Source organism: Rattus norvegicus, chromosome 7 (assembly GCF_021556685.1).
Source record: "Rattus norvegicus strain SHRSP/BbbUtx chromosome 7, alternate assembly SHRSP_T2T, whole genome shotgun sequence".
NCBI lineage: Eukaryota > Metazoa > Chordata > Mammalia > Rodentia > Muridae > Rattus > Rattus norvegicus.
The window spans coordinates 80546037-80560382 of record NC_141540.1 but is presented as its reverse complement, the minus strand read 5'-3'; the positions used below and the strand labels follow the sequence as shown (position 1 = coordinate 80560382).

The 14346-nt window shown below is 44.8% G+C and overlaps 1 protein-coding gene and 1 long non-coding RNA gene across 3 annotated transcripts in view; one reads left to right on the top strand and one right to left on the bottom strand.

Annotated features, from left to right (window-relative positions):
* Positions 1-14346, top strand: part of Dpys (dihydropyrimidinase) — a 78505-nt gene that overhangs the window by 54076 nt on the left and 10083 nt on the right.
* LOC134479715 (uncharacterized) lies at positions 5436-7811 on the bottom strand. Its single transcript, XR_015624765.1, has 2 exons — positions 7653-7811; positions 5436-5555 (listed from the first exon to the last, which is right to left on the bottom strand). It is a non-coding gene; the product is annotated as an uncharacterized LOC134479715 (long non-coding RNA).

Sequence of the window (14346 nt, the reverse complement as noted above, 5' to 3'; positions counted from 1 at the left end):
GCCTCAGTGCCCGAATCAGCCAGAGAGAATGATTATAGTCAAAGTTGCTCTGTAGAGCCAGGGAGCTGCTCGACACTAATTCTCTGCAGCAGCGCTCAGAATTTCAGCCATCCCATGAGCTAGGTTATTATTTCCCCAGCCTGTTCAAGGCAGCGGATCTCAGAGTATCTGGCTGTGACAGATAACTCCTCATGCCCCCCTGGGTGTCACTGCCTTTCCATCTCAGCTCTGGGTGAGTTTGCCCTCAGGCTCGCTCCACGGAGAAGCTGAGTCAGATGGCAGTCTGCATTTCTACAGGGTTTTGGTTGTTTGTTTAGCTTTCTCCCATCTTTGCCTCACGTGGAAGCCTTGTACCTGATTGAGAGCCGCATTCCCACGATGCCCCGGGAGCTAGCAGCTCATTAGTTATGCTTCTTAGGAGCAGGTGCCATTTGGTCCGGGTCAAGCTCAAGATCTACAGTGGATTGCTAATTGGGATTCAGGCTGTGCTGTGGGTTCTGACAGAGCCTCAGAGATCCTCTATATCAGGAGGGTGGATGAAAGGCTAGAATGCATCAGGCAGAAGACAGAGATGATTACCTGTCTCTGAATTCCCAACCAGCTGGAAAACAGCTAATTAAGATCAGACTCATTCCAAGGCCGGAAGAGCATCCAGGTTTTGTTTTGTTTTGTTGTTTTGTTTTGTTTTGTTTTGTTTTGTTTTTGAGCAGGACCTGTGGTGGCGGGAGGAGTTACCTACTTGTGATTGGCTTCTGGTCCTGTCACTCAGATCCTGAGTGACTCCTACAAAGGCTCCCATTCTCTGTAGGTTTCCACTTCTCCATTGGTTACAAGGACGTAGTAACGTGGGCTGTTGAGTAAAGCCATGCGCATGCACCCACTTGGGTCTCACAGGGCTGGTCAATGCCTAGAACGTGAATTTGCTGCTAATTCCATGACTTCCAGATCACAGCTGCTGCTGCTCCTGCCTTCCTCAGTGCTCTCGTCTTCATTTATTTTTTCTTAGTTCTCTTTCTTTATCTCTTTCCGGTCTTGCCATTTTTTGCCTTGGGTGGCTCTCCCACTTGCTACGGTTTAATCTTCATCCTCCACCCACCAGAAGTGTGTTGTGTGGTTTTATTTTTGCCCCTGGAGACATTTAAAACATCAGAAAAGTTAAAAAAAAAAATAAATGGTGAGTGTCCAAATACTTCTTGCGAGATCCGTGGGCCGCAGGTCTCTGCTATCACTATTCATAGGTAACTTCTAAGTGAATGAGAGCAACTGCATACCAATAATACTTTATTTGACAGACGCAGGCTGCTGGCCAGCTTTGGGCTGCAGACCAGGACCTGTAGTTGACCAACTGTGGCTTAGTTATTGGAGATTGCAGATCCCTCACACTGAATAACCATTCTCTGACACCCTCATCTCCACTGAGACATTGAGGAAGCCTTCTGTGCCTCTTGGACCGTTTTTCCACAGTGAAGAGTTCCAACAGCGATTGAAGCAGTGATTAGAGAGGCTGGCTTGGGCTACTTATCAAGTTAGAGATGGTCAAGGGCTGCAGAGAGAGACCCTGATTCAAGAAAAGAAAGGAAGGGAGGGAGGGAGGGAGAGGAGGGAAGGAAAGAGGAACAAAAAGAAAAGAGAAAACATTCTTTTGTTCTTGGTTGCACGCTTAAAATGTCTAAAGAAACGGTTAGACAGTTGGATTATAAGTAGCATCGTCAACTTAAAGGTGAATGTTGGTGTTTGAATAATCATCACGGGGCAGAGAAATATTTAAGTGTAGATTGTTGTCTTTATGTAGGTGAGGGCTGGCACTGGATGGGGCAGGGCCTGTGATTGGTCAGTGAGAAAGGGGGTGGGGACAGAGTTTTGGTAAGGGTAGAGAGAAGAGAAAGGGAGGAAAACCAAGATGGAGGCAGAGAAGGACAACCCAGATTCGTGTGGCCTTAAATGGCCACAGGTAGTTATGAATATTTCTTAGGGGATGGATTTTTATAGGTCAATTTGTCTTATCATAGGTGGGTGGTTTATATCTTTATCAGTTGGTTGTGAGTTTATTGTGCGAGCATTTTGTGGAGTGTAAATTTACTGAGATAAATTACTGAGATAAATCTGATAGCTAAATTACAAACTTATTGAGTCTTGATTTTAATAAGTTGCTGGGAGTTGTGACTATAACCACTTGGGTAGAGTGAGCAACAAGAGAGAGTTACAAGAGGGTGACTGCTGCTGGGCTCAGACAGTAGTGTGGGAAGGAGATTGGGAGCTTAGCGGGTGAGATGCTTTGCTGATTGAGATAAATATACCCTGCTAATCCCATATAGCTCGGCAATGCTGGGTAGCGAGGGTTGTGGTTATTAGAGAATGTGAACGGGGTTCGATGACAGAGAGCCAGGAGGGCAGCCACCGCTGGGACTAGAGAATAGGTAGAGGTAGCATGGCTAGAACCAACTTCCACTGAGATGAGTATACCCCACTAATGCCATATGGTTCAACGATGCTGGCTAGCAAGGGTTTGTGGGTATTTTTAATATTTAATGTGACATATTAGCATAAGGTGGCACCTGCATATTGCATAAATATTTTGTCTCAGTTTGTTTCCTGTTAAGTGTGCATAGCCTGCAATGAGGTTTAAACAAGCAACTTTTCACTAACGAATGGAAGTCTTCTTCTACCCAGAGTTCAGAGTCCTACCTTTGGCTCTTGCACAGCTGTTTGCTCCGGTTAGAGTTGCCTGCTGCCATTTTAAATCATGGCAGCTGGAGTCACTGAGACCTTCACTATATCTGGCCTGTGATGTGTCCTTATGGAAGGGGGGTGGTTCTCAGGATCTTCTGTAACACTCTCCCTAGATGGCTTAGCGAGTGGAGGGGCTTGCTGCTAAGCCTGACCACCGGTTCCATTCCCAGGACCCATCAAGGTCCTGAGTCCCGTGAGTCCCTTCCCTGATTAAGATTTTCCAGCCTTAGTGGACATGCTAAAAGTTTTGCCATCCTATGCTTGCTGGGAATGAGATAATGTGTTAAGTTTTACTTCAAAACATTATTAATCTAAAGTCTTAGTTAGGTTCTTATTGCTGTGAAGAGACACTACAATCAATGCAAGTTTTATAAAGGACAACATTTAATTGGGGCTAGCTTACAGGTTCAGAGGTTCAGTCCATTACCATCAAGCATCCACGGCACCATCCAGGCAGACATGGTGCAGGAGGAGTCGAGTTCTACATCTTCACCCGAAGGAAGCCAGGAACAGCCTCAGCAACCTAGGAGGAGCTAGGAGGAGGGTTTCCAAGTCCGCCCCACAGTGACACACTTCCTCCAACAAGGTCACACCTTCTAATAGTGCCACTCCCTAGGTCAAGCATATGTAAACTATTACAACTTGAAACTCTATCTTTACTCAGTAGATGACCAACAGCCAATGTAATTTCACCAAAATTCTGCCTTACCATTGCCTGAAAGAAACAAAGAGATCATGTTTGGCGCTTGGAGCTGGGTGAAGAGGCCATAGTCTCTCTCCAGCCCATTATCCAACTTTCTTTGCTGCAAACCCTCTGTGTATTTCCCCCAAGTCTTTAGCTTCAGGTTATCTGCATGTGTTTACCTGCATGGGTGCTGTTTTCTGTATGACTGTGGTTGCCTGCATGATTGTGGATATCTGTATGGGTGTGGTTGCCTTCATGGTTGTGGATATCTGCATGGCTGTGGTTGCCTGCATGGGTGTGGTTGCCTGCATGGCTGTGGTTGCCTGCATGGGTGTGGTTGCCTGCATGGTTGTGGTTGTCTGCATGGGTGTGGTTGCCTGCATGGGTGTGGTTGCCTGCATGGCTGTGGTTGTCTGCATGGCTGTGGTTGTCTGTATGGGTGTGGTTGTCTGCATGGCTGTGGTTGCCTGCATGGCTGTGGTTGCCTGCATGGCTGTGGTTGTCTGCATGGGTGTGGTTGCCTGCATGGCTGTGGTTGCCTGCATGGGTGTGGTTGCCTGCATGGGTGTGGTTGCCTGCATGGCTGTGGTTGCCTGCATGGCTGTGGTTGCCTGCTGGTTCCACCTGTTGCATTCCCTTTGCTTGCATTCCTCTGTCGGCCAGTATGCCCACTAACAACTTTCTTCTTCCTCCTCCTCCTCTTCCTCCTCCTCCTCCTCTTCCTCTTCCTCCTCCTCTTTCTCCTTTTCCACCTCCTCTTTCTCCTCCTCTTCCTCCCTCTTTCCCTCCCCCCATCTCCTCTTTCCCTCTTCTTGTTTCCTTTTTTTGGAGGGGAGGTTGTCTTCTGTGGTGAGAATGGAAGAAAAATAGGTCACCTTCTTCCATCAAAACAGAATAGTGAATTTTTGAACCCCTCAGCTATTTCTTGCTCCCATCTTTGTTTCTGTAGGAGCCTGACCCATAGAGTACTTTTAAGAAGGACACTGCATGGCTTTATCCCAGTCACCTCCTGTGTAAGAACCAATTCTTTCTCTCTGGGGCTGTGCCTGGGGAATATGTCAAGAGATGTCATCTATCAAAGGCGAAGGAGCCTCCCAGGAAAGTCACAAAATTATAGGGCCATTTCCACATGCCACCCCAGGAAGCTATTTCTAACTCTTACTAGCCAGGCCAGAAGACTAGCCTTTCAAAAACCTAATAATCATCCTTCATCTCTAAGCACTTACCTGCTCAGTATTCATAGGATGTGCCTCCTTGCATACTGCTATTCAATTCCTATTTCTTCACAACATTAAATTATTTTTAGTTTCTCATTTTCTGCAAGCTAGTGATTAAAATATGCAGTATTTATGTTAAGTAGCAATACAGCATTTTGCTAATAACTTACTTTCATAGAAATGAGCATGCATACAAATTCCTTCTAGATGTTCAGTGCTGTGTGAGGTACACGGGGTGAAGGACACAGTACCTACCCCACATTTCTAGTGTCTATTTATGCTGCTGTGATCTATACCACCAGCCGTGGCCTATATTTCAGTCTAAAGCAAAAGAGCAGGGCTCAGGATTAGTTATTTCCTCTTAGTCAGTGTGAGGGCAGTGTTTTTAGGAACCCGCCTTAAATGTCTAGTCATCAATGAGTATCAGTCAGGTTCCAAGCCATTGTTCCATTTAGATTGATAATGTGGTTGAAGTGATTCCCATCTTCTTCTCCGGGGGACGCTGGTATGGAAAGGTTGATTCGTGCAGCGAGAACAGCTCTGCTAATGACAACTGTGCACTTGAGGTGACACCAGCTGGCACTGACAGAGACCTGCCTACTCCGGTCTCCATTTACATAGCTTGTCAAGACCATGGAGCTGACAGAAGTTAGAACATACATCAGAAAAGCAAAACGCTTGTGCGTTTTGACTATAGTCATGACTATAGTCATGTTGAGAATGACCGGCCAATTCCAGCAAAGGAAATTTTACTAGCATCTGGAGTCCTTTGGTACCACAGAGCAAGCTGACTGAGAAGCTTGGAAGGATGAACAGGAGCTGACTTCTTATTTATTTCTGGGGGTGAAGAATGTTTCCAGCAAACTGTCCACTTTTTGCAGGGTTCCCCAAGGCAGTTTCTCTCAGTGGTAGGAGCTCAGCTTCTGAAGCCAAAGACACAAGATCATATAATATATATATATATATATATATGTATATGTATATGTATGTATATATGTATATGTATATGTATGTATATATGTATATGTATATATATAGCTCATCTATCATAAAACATATACAATAACTCATCATATATCATTTATACAATAACTCCTACCCATGCCTCTGCTTCCTGAGTGTAGGCTATGTGCATGGGTGAACACTAATCCGTTTTAAGCCTCAGCCTCCCCCGCAGCACAGAAGTAATAACTGCATCTCCTTCCTAGGTGATAGGAAAATGTATCAGTGAACTATTCCTGCTTCACGCTGAGTACTCAAGGCATCATCACGTGGAGAAATGAGGATGCCACTAATGGCACTGAGAGGGTTGTACTGACTTTCTCTCTGCAGTTTGCTTCTCCTGGCAATCTCATAGGGATCCATTCATACCATGGATAAAATGAAGGATCTAGAAAGAGTACAGTAGAATGCCTAGACAAGTCACTTTCCCAGGGTCCGGGAGACCCACGGTGCTCTAAGGAATGCCTCTTCCTCCAGGCTGTTTTCTTGGGATGCTCAGAGGCAGGGCTGCTGCCTGGGCCAGCTTTGCTTGAGTGATCTCATCTGAACAAGCAGGCTGCTGACTGGTTGATAGAGCGCCATTGACTGTCAGGAAGCCACTTTGAGGCCTCTGCTTCCCTGTGGGCATCATCTGCTTTAGATAGTATAAATCATAACGGGCACACAGTAGACAGGGGTGACGCCCCTTCATTGTGAGACCTGTCTGTGATTCCTGTGATACTGGCTGGGGGTGAGCTTGCCGAAGGTCAGCTTCCTCCTGCTCAGTGGCCAGGAGAGAACACGTTCCCTGTCAATCTGCTAATGAGAAGACAACAGCCCACTTCACTGCAGGGAAAGAAGGGTGTTAATCACCGAGCAGTTGGGACAGATGTTGGTCAGCAATGTGATGGACGGATGTGCACAAGATTCTCTGCATGTCTGTGAGGCTGGAAAAGGACCTGATTGTCAGTTCTCCTCTGCTCACAAGTCAGCAAGTCCACATCCGTATCTGTCCCCTAGGCAGATTTGCTTGTAATCTCTACTCAGGGCGTTTGAACTCTGCCTCAAAAATATCTTTGCAATCCCTCTCTCTCTGTACATATAAATAGTATTTGACGTAAAGTCTCCTACACTCCACATGTGCCCACGTTGGTCAGATTGAGCCTCGTCGTCTGCCTGTCTGCACCACCGCAGTCTCTGATAATTACTATTCTGTCTTCAGGTCAGCATTTTGTTTAACATCCTATCTAAGAGGTGACATGAGACATCTGTGCTGAGCTATTCCACTTAACATGGCGCCTTCTACTTGTATCCATTTAGTAGTAAATAACAGTATTTTGTTCTTCTTTATGGCTGAATAATCCTCCATTGCACGTAGGTACCGGGTCTTAAGGATCGTTTCAGCTCTGGACACACACTGGAGCTGATTCTGCAACTTGGCTGCTGTGAATTGTACTGTGACAGTGTCCATAGGACTTCATTAAATGAGTTGTTCCCCTAAGGACACACCGTTCCCTGTCAGTCTTTGACAGCAGATTACAGAAACCGACTATGCTTACTGATGTGAAGATATAGTCTGGCGAAGGCCAAGGGGAACTCTGAGGCTCAGTCACTGAGAGAGCCCAGGGTATCATAGGACAGTCTAAAACAGGGTGTGGTCTGTGCATGCGCGCGCGCGCGCGTGTGTGTGTGTGTGTGTGTGTGTGTGTGTGTGTGTGTGTGTGTGTGTTTGTACCTTCTAAACATTTCAATTTTTCTTGCTACTGGGGAAGAAGACACGCCCTTCCATTTCTTGGTTAGGGTACAGGCGAGTAGCCTGGCTGATTCCTCACCAAATTTCTCTCCAGTGAGGAAAAGATGTTTCTTAAAGGAATCCTGGAACTCTGTGGGAGAAGACTGCTCAGGGATAGTACAGCAGCACTCACCCCGAACCCCAACTCCAAGCCTGTGGTGGCTCCCACCTAAGAGCAGAATGTATGGCAAAGACAGAAGGCCTTTTCCAGCTGTCTCCTGGTCTGCTTCCCTTCACCGTGAGTTACCTTAGACTGGGGCCCTTGTAGTCAAAGCCAGGACATGCATGTCACTGCCCCTTCTTCTGTGTTAGGACGTTGTCCACTTATCCATGACACAAGACCAACCAGACTGGCAGAGAAGATTCTAAGTCTGACCTGGACCTTCACAGTGCAGGCAGCCTCTTTTGGAAACCAATAAAGGATGAGGGATGTCACATGAGGAGTGGCACATGAAGGGTGTCACCTGGCGATGCAATAAAGACACAGGGAGCTGCTTGGAGAAGAACAGGACTTCTTCCAAGTGCTGTGACACCAGTCCCAGGTGAGGCCAGAAGACCATATATGACACTCATGTCTGTCCTGACCCCTTAGAGGGACAGCTTTTAGTGATCCCAGACTTGACATTCAGGTAGAACTTCAGATCTATATTTTTGAGAGGCTGTGAAAGGAAGATTTTTGTCAAAATCCCAGTGACCACAGTAACTGCTTCCTTCCTTGAATTATCACAGAGACAGAAGAGTAACTAAGCCAGCAGGGACATGCAGAGACTATCCTCCTGAGGTGAAAGTGTTTCCTACCCCTGCAGTGTCTCTAGGTGTTGAACTATGTGAGCCTTGGGCAAGCTCTTAAACAGCTCCTCATCAGAATCAACACTGCAGGAACGCAGGAATGACTCTGAGCTCATACCTGTGTTGATAGTACTACCACTACCGAGTACTGTAGGCTTCGATGAACCCATCTCCTGTAAAGGACAAGAGGCCACTGAGGACGATAGCTGTGACACCTTTTCCTATTTATTACTAATTAACTCACACCGCTTACCAGAGTTCCTGGGCTGTGTATCCACTTTCTATTTAACTCAACATTCTGCTTCCAGAACACAGTCAGGCCACCAAGGTTAGGAAATGAAGCAGGAAAAACACCCTGAAATCCTTCTATTAGGCCATTTCATATTTATAAAGCACCTACTGTGTGATGAGCATCAAACGACCTGGTCTATGACTTAGAGTGTATATACCCCGTAGGAAAAGAGCCAGATTCAAAAAGATTCGAGATATCCCAATAGATTGGAGCTGGGCTCTGGTGGGGTGCTGACTGAAATAGTGAGGCCCTGGTTTCCACATCCAGAAGTGCAGAGATAAAAATGAAACAAAATGAAACTCAGAGGAACTGGAGTCTACAGGGGAAGAATGAGCAGTTTTGCCAGAGCACAAGAGTTGGATTCTAGAATCCACTCTTTTTTTTTTTTTCTTTCATATCGGAACAATCGTAGCTGCTCACGGGATCTATTGTGACATTCGGTTCCACGTATGCATTGTGCGATAATTAAAGCAACCAACCTCCCACTTCTCACGTCTTTGTGAGAACACAGGCAGAGGGAGGGGGATAGAAGTGACAAGGAGGCATTCAGGGCTGGGAGAAGAGAGATGCAGACATGTGACCAGAACCACAGAATTGCTGCTCTGACTGGAAGGGAAACGCTGGGTGCGATGACACCCTGTCAGACACCTTCCTTGAGAAAGAGGAAGCAATTCTTTCAGCTGCTGGTGATAATGCCTAGAATGTGCGTCACGTGTTAGTGTGACTGCACTTCTGTGGTGCCTTGCTTAGAAGGAAGCATCTAATTCTCTCTCTCTCTCTCTCTCTCTCTCTCTCTCTCTCTCTCTCTCTCTGATAAGCCTTCGGGTGAGAAAGATCAAAGTCACGTCCTTTATTCGGTGTGAAGTAGAGAAAGCTGATTTGATGTTTTTCCATGTCAACCGCCTCTTAAAAATCTCAGCCCAGCTCACAGAATCAGTGCGCGAATGAGGCCCTTCACATCCGTTTCCTCAGCCTCCGTTCATAATTGCCCACTCGTGCACGCATTTCACTTCTAGAGGTGTAAATACGCTCAGTGGCCTGTTTTCTCTCTGTTTAACGTAAGATGTTTTTGTTTCTCTGGACTATTCTGACTTCTCATCGTTCACAAATGTCAAATGTTCTATGGACGAGTCAGTGGGAAGTTGCTAGACTGCAGCATTCCAGCAGGGCAGACAATTTGTAATGGCGGTCACTGTGCATAGAACAACTCCCCCGTTAGCACGCGTTCCTTAGTTTCAGAGACTCCTGCCTTCAAATTCTCCCTGGTTTCTCTTCCATCCCTTCACTTCACAGAGCCATTTCAGTACAGATTTAAATATTTTTGAGAGCAAAATTTACATCTCTCCCCTCTAAACCCATCCATAAACATCCCCCACTCCCCTTCAAATCCATGGCCTCTTTTCTACTAAAATTAATTATATCTCATCAGCATTAATTTTTCTCTTTTATTGAAAATAGATGTTTTCCCTCAAATAATATATCCTGATTATGGTTTCCCCTCACTTTTCTCCTCTCAGGTCCTCCTCACATCTCCTCCTATCTGGGTCCACCCTCTTTCTGTCTCTTATTAGAAAAGAAACAGGCTTCTACGGGACTACACTGTATTACACTATATGATACTATTCCCTACTATGATAAAAACAACTAACATGTCAGGATAGGACAAAATAAACAAACGGACAAACGGAAGGGAGAAAGCCCAAGAAGAGGCACAAGGAATAAGCACTGAAGTAGAGACTCACTAGTCTCCACCCTCAGAAATCCCATAAAACCTCCCACTGACCGGCATGATACATAGACGAAGAACCTGCAGGGCAAAAAGAGAGAAGAAAAGTATATAATAAAATAAAAATAAGATAAAATTTGAAAAAGAAAGAAAAACCAGACATGACACTGTGCGATGAAAACCCCTTCAGAGACGCCTGCGGGTTGATTCTCTGGTGGCCGCCTACTGCAGGACACATGGCCTTCCCTTATTGCAATCCCCATCAAAATACCAATCCAATTCTTCAAAGAGTTAGACAGAACAATTTGCAAATTCATCTGGAATAACAAAAAACCCAGGATAGCTAAAGCTATCCTCAACAATAAAAGGACTTCAGGGGGAATCACTATCCCTGAACTCAAGCAGTATTACAGAGCAATAGTGATAAAAACTGCATGGTATTGGTACAGAGACAGACAGATAGACCAATGGAATAGAATTGAAGATCCAGAAATGAACCCACACACCTATGGTCACTTGATTATTGACAAAGGAGCCAAAACCATCCAATGGAAAAAAGATAGCATTTTCAGCAAATGGTGCTGGTTCAACTGGAGGGCAACATGTAGAAGAATGCAGATCGATCCATGCTTATCACCCTGTACAAAGCTTAAGTCCAAGTGGATCAAGGACCTCCACATCAAACCAGACACACTCAAACTAATAGAAGAAAAACTAGGGAAGCATCTGGAACACATGGGCACTGGAAAAAATTTCCTGAACAAAACACCAATGGCTTACGCTCTAAGATCAAGAATCGACAAATGGGATCTCATAAAACTGCAAAGCTTCTGTAAGGCAAAGGACACTGTGGTTAGGACAAAACGGCAACCAACAGATTGGGAAAAGATCTTTACCAATCCTACAACAGATAGAGGCCTTATATCCAAAATATACAAAGAACTCAAGAAGTTAGACCGCAGGGAAACAAATAACCCTATTAAAAAATGGGGTTCAGAGCTAAACAAAGAATTCACAGCTGAGGAATGCCGAATGGCTGAGAAACACCTAAAGAAATGTTCAACATCTTTAGTCATAAGGGAAATGCAAATCAAAACAACCCTGAGATTTCACCTCACACCAGTGCGATTGGCTAAGATCAAAAACTCAGGTGACAGCAGATGCTGGCGAGGATGCGGAGAAAGAGGAACACTCCTCCATTGTTGGTGGGATTGCAGACTGGTAAAACCATTCTGGAAATCAGTCTGGAGGTTCCTCAGAAAATTGGACATTGAACTGCCTGAGGATCCAGCTATACCTCTCTTGGGCATATACCCAAAAGATGCCTCAACATATAAAAGAGACACGTGCTCCACTATGTTCATCGCAGCCTTATTTATAATAGCCAGAAAATGGAAAGAACCCAGATGCCCTTCAACAGAGGAATGGATACAGAAAATGTGGTACATCTACACAATGGAATATTACTCAGCTATCAAAAACAACGAGTTTATGAAATTCGTAGGCAAATGGTTGGAACTGGAAAATATCATCCTGAGTGAGCTAACCCAATCACAGAAAGACATACATGGTATGCACTCATTGATAAGTGGCTATTAGCCCAAATGCTTGAATTACCCTAGATCCCTAGAACAAACGAAACTCAAGACGGATGATCAAAATGTGAATGCTTCACTCCTTCTTTAAATGAGGAAAAAGAATACCCTTGGCAGGGAAGGGAGAGGCAAAGATTAAAACAGAGACTGAAGGAACACCCATTCAGAGCCTGCCCCACACGTGGCCCATACATATACAGCCACCCAATTAGACAAGATGGATGAAGCAAAGAAGTGCAGACCGACAGGAGCCGGATGTAGATCGCTCCTGAGAGACACAGCCAGAATACAGCAAATACAGAGGCGAATGCCAGCAGCAAACCACTGAACTGAGAATAGGTCCCCTATTGAAGGAATCAGAGAAAGAACTGGAAGAGCTTGAAGGGGCTCGAGACCCCAAAAGTACAACAATGCCAAGCAACCAGAGCTTCCAGGGACTAAGCCACTACCTAAAGACTATACATGGACTGACCCTGGACTCTGACCCCATAGGTAGCAATGAATATCCTAGTAAGAGCACCAGTGGAAGGGGAAGCCCTGGGTCCTGCTAAGACTGAACCCCCAGTGAACTAGTCTATGGGGGGAGGGCGGCAATGGGGGGAGGGTTGGGAGGGGAACACCCATAAGGAAGGGGAGGGGTGAGGGGGATGTTTGCCCGGAAACCGGGAAAGGGAATAACACTCGAAATGTATATAAGAAATACTCAAGTTAATAAAAAAAAAAGTTGTGAAAGATGATACAAATAAAATTTAGAATATAAAAGCTAAAAAAAAAAAAAAGAGTAGTCTGTTTTTCCTCACTGAGATCTCCTTAGAGAAAACTAAATTTTTATTTGGAAGTGGTTGTCAGTTGGAGATGATGTCTGGCTTAGAGATGGTGTGTCCACGTCCTCCAGGTCTCGAACTCCATCCTTCACATCAGCGAGCGTTTTTAACCATTTTGCCCCCTTCAGAAAACCACCTCTCCAAAGCATCCATTCAAACACTTTCGTTTTGACTGCTGGACTTCATTTATTTTGCAATACAAACTTAACAGCGTTCTGTCTTGTCAGAAAATGTCCATCTTAAACATCTTGAAGACACCAAGTGAATCAGATCCCAACTTGCAACATTGTAGGATGATATTCGTCTGCTGGGCCTAGAAGAAAGATCTCACAGGAAAAAAGATGCTCTTGGTCCTAAATCCTTCATCATATATAAGCCTTTTATCTGCCCCATTGAAAGGCAGGGCTTGTCTGCTTCCCTTGTGATCTTTTTAGAAAGCCATTTGTCCTTTGAGTCCTCCAATGAAACGGGCTTCTTAGATGAGGCAATTACAGCTCGCCTTCAACCTCCTCTGTTCCTGAGAGCGCTGTGCTGCTTAAATCACTTTTTTAAAAGGAAGCTTGGTTTTAAGCTTGATTTTGCTAGATTTTATCAACTGGGAAAAGCTTGGGACTTTTTTTACTTCTAATCTTCATTCTTAGGCTTCAAGAAGCCTTGATCTGACAGGTGCAGCAGAAGCAAGGGTCCCAGGAGTGTTAGAGCACAAAAGCTGCAGTCTATGGACATTCATGCAGCATCCTACAGCAAGAACACAGAACTGCAGCCATGAATTGTAGGAGGGTGGTGCCCGGGCTGCGGGAATATTTGAGACACACTGTAAGGGCCACAGATGTCACTTTAACCTAGAAGTCTGGCTTTCCTCTATGTTGACTCCTTGTTGGTTTTTCTTTCTTTTTAATCTCTTCTCGCCAACACACATTTCACCATAACTCAGTCTATAGCTGATGTCTTCATTTTCCTATTTCGTAAGTAACTAGACACTTGAGCCAGCCCTCCCGTCCTGATCAGTATGTGAAGTTCTGGTTATAGTTGTATTTCTTTGTCCTCAGCAGTGATCTTTTCCACATTCCCTCACCCGTAAGAGCCTTCCTTGTAGCTTGCAAAGACCATATGACCCGCAATTTCACTCCTGGGTCTTTACAATAGAGAAACATTCACATGGTAGATATAAAGTATTATTTGCAAAAGAAAAAAAAGTGCTCTGTGGGGTAATGTATCAGTTAACTAGCCATTTAGTCTGTTCATACTGTTTACATCAAAATAACAAATTGCCCTCAGCAAATCCATAGTTTTATCTGTCCTTGTAAAAAGTAAAATTAAAATAAGCTACCGGGGTTGATAATGAATGTGATACAAAATGCTAAGTGGTTATTTTAATGTATCTATTCCCATTCTTCTCCAATTTCTCATTTGTCATTGAACAGGGGAAATCTTTCCAAATGTATTTCTTTCCTTGGTAACTACCAAGTTCAATTTAATAACTGTCAAATAGTAGTTTCCCCGGAAGGCAGGAGTGAGAATGGGATTTGGGACGGAGTACTGAGAGCATCAGCTACATCTGTCATCATCGTCAGCATCCTGTAGAACTGAGCCAGAGTGCTCATCTGTGCGTGCATGCCTTGTAACTAAAAAGTCGGGATGGGGATGCTGTTCTTTGAAATGCTTTTTAAAAATCAATACGGCAGACATTGTCTTACCTCAGTCTATCTCCACTT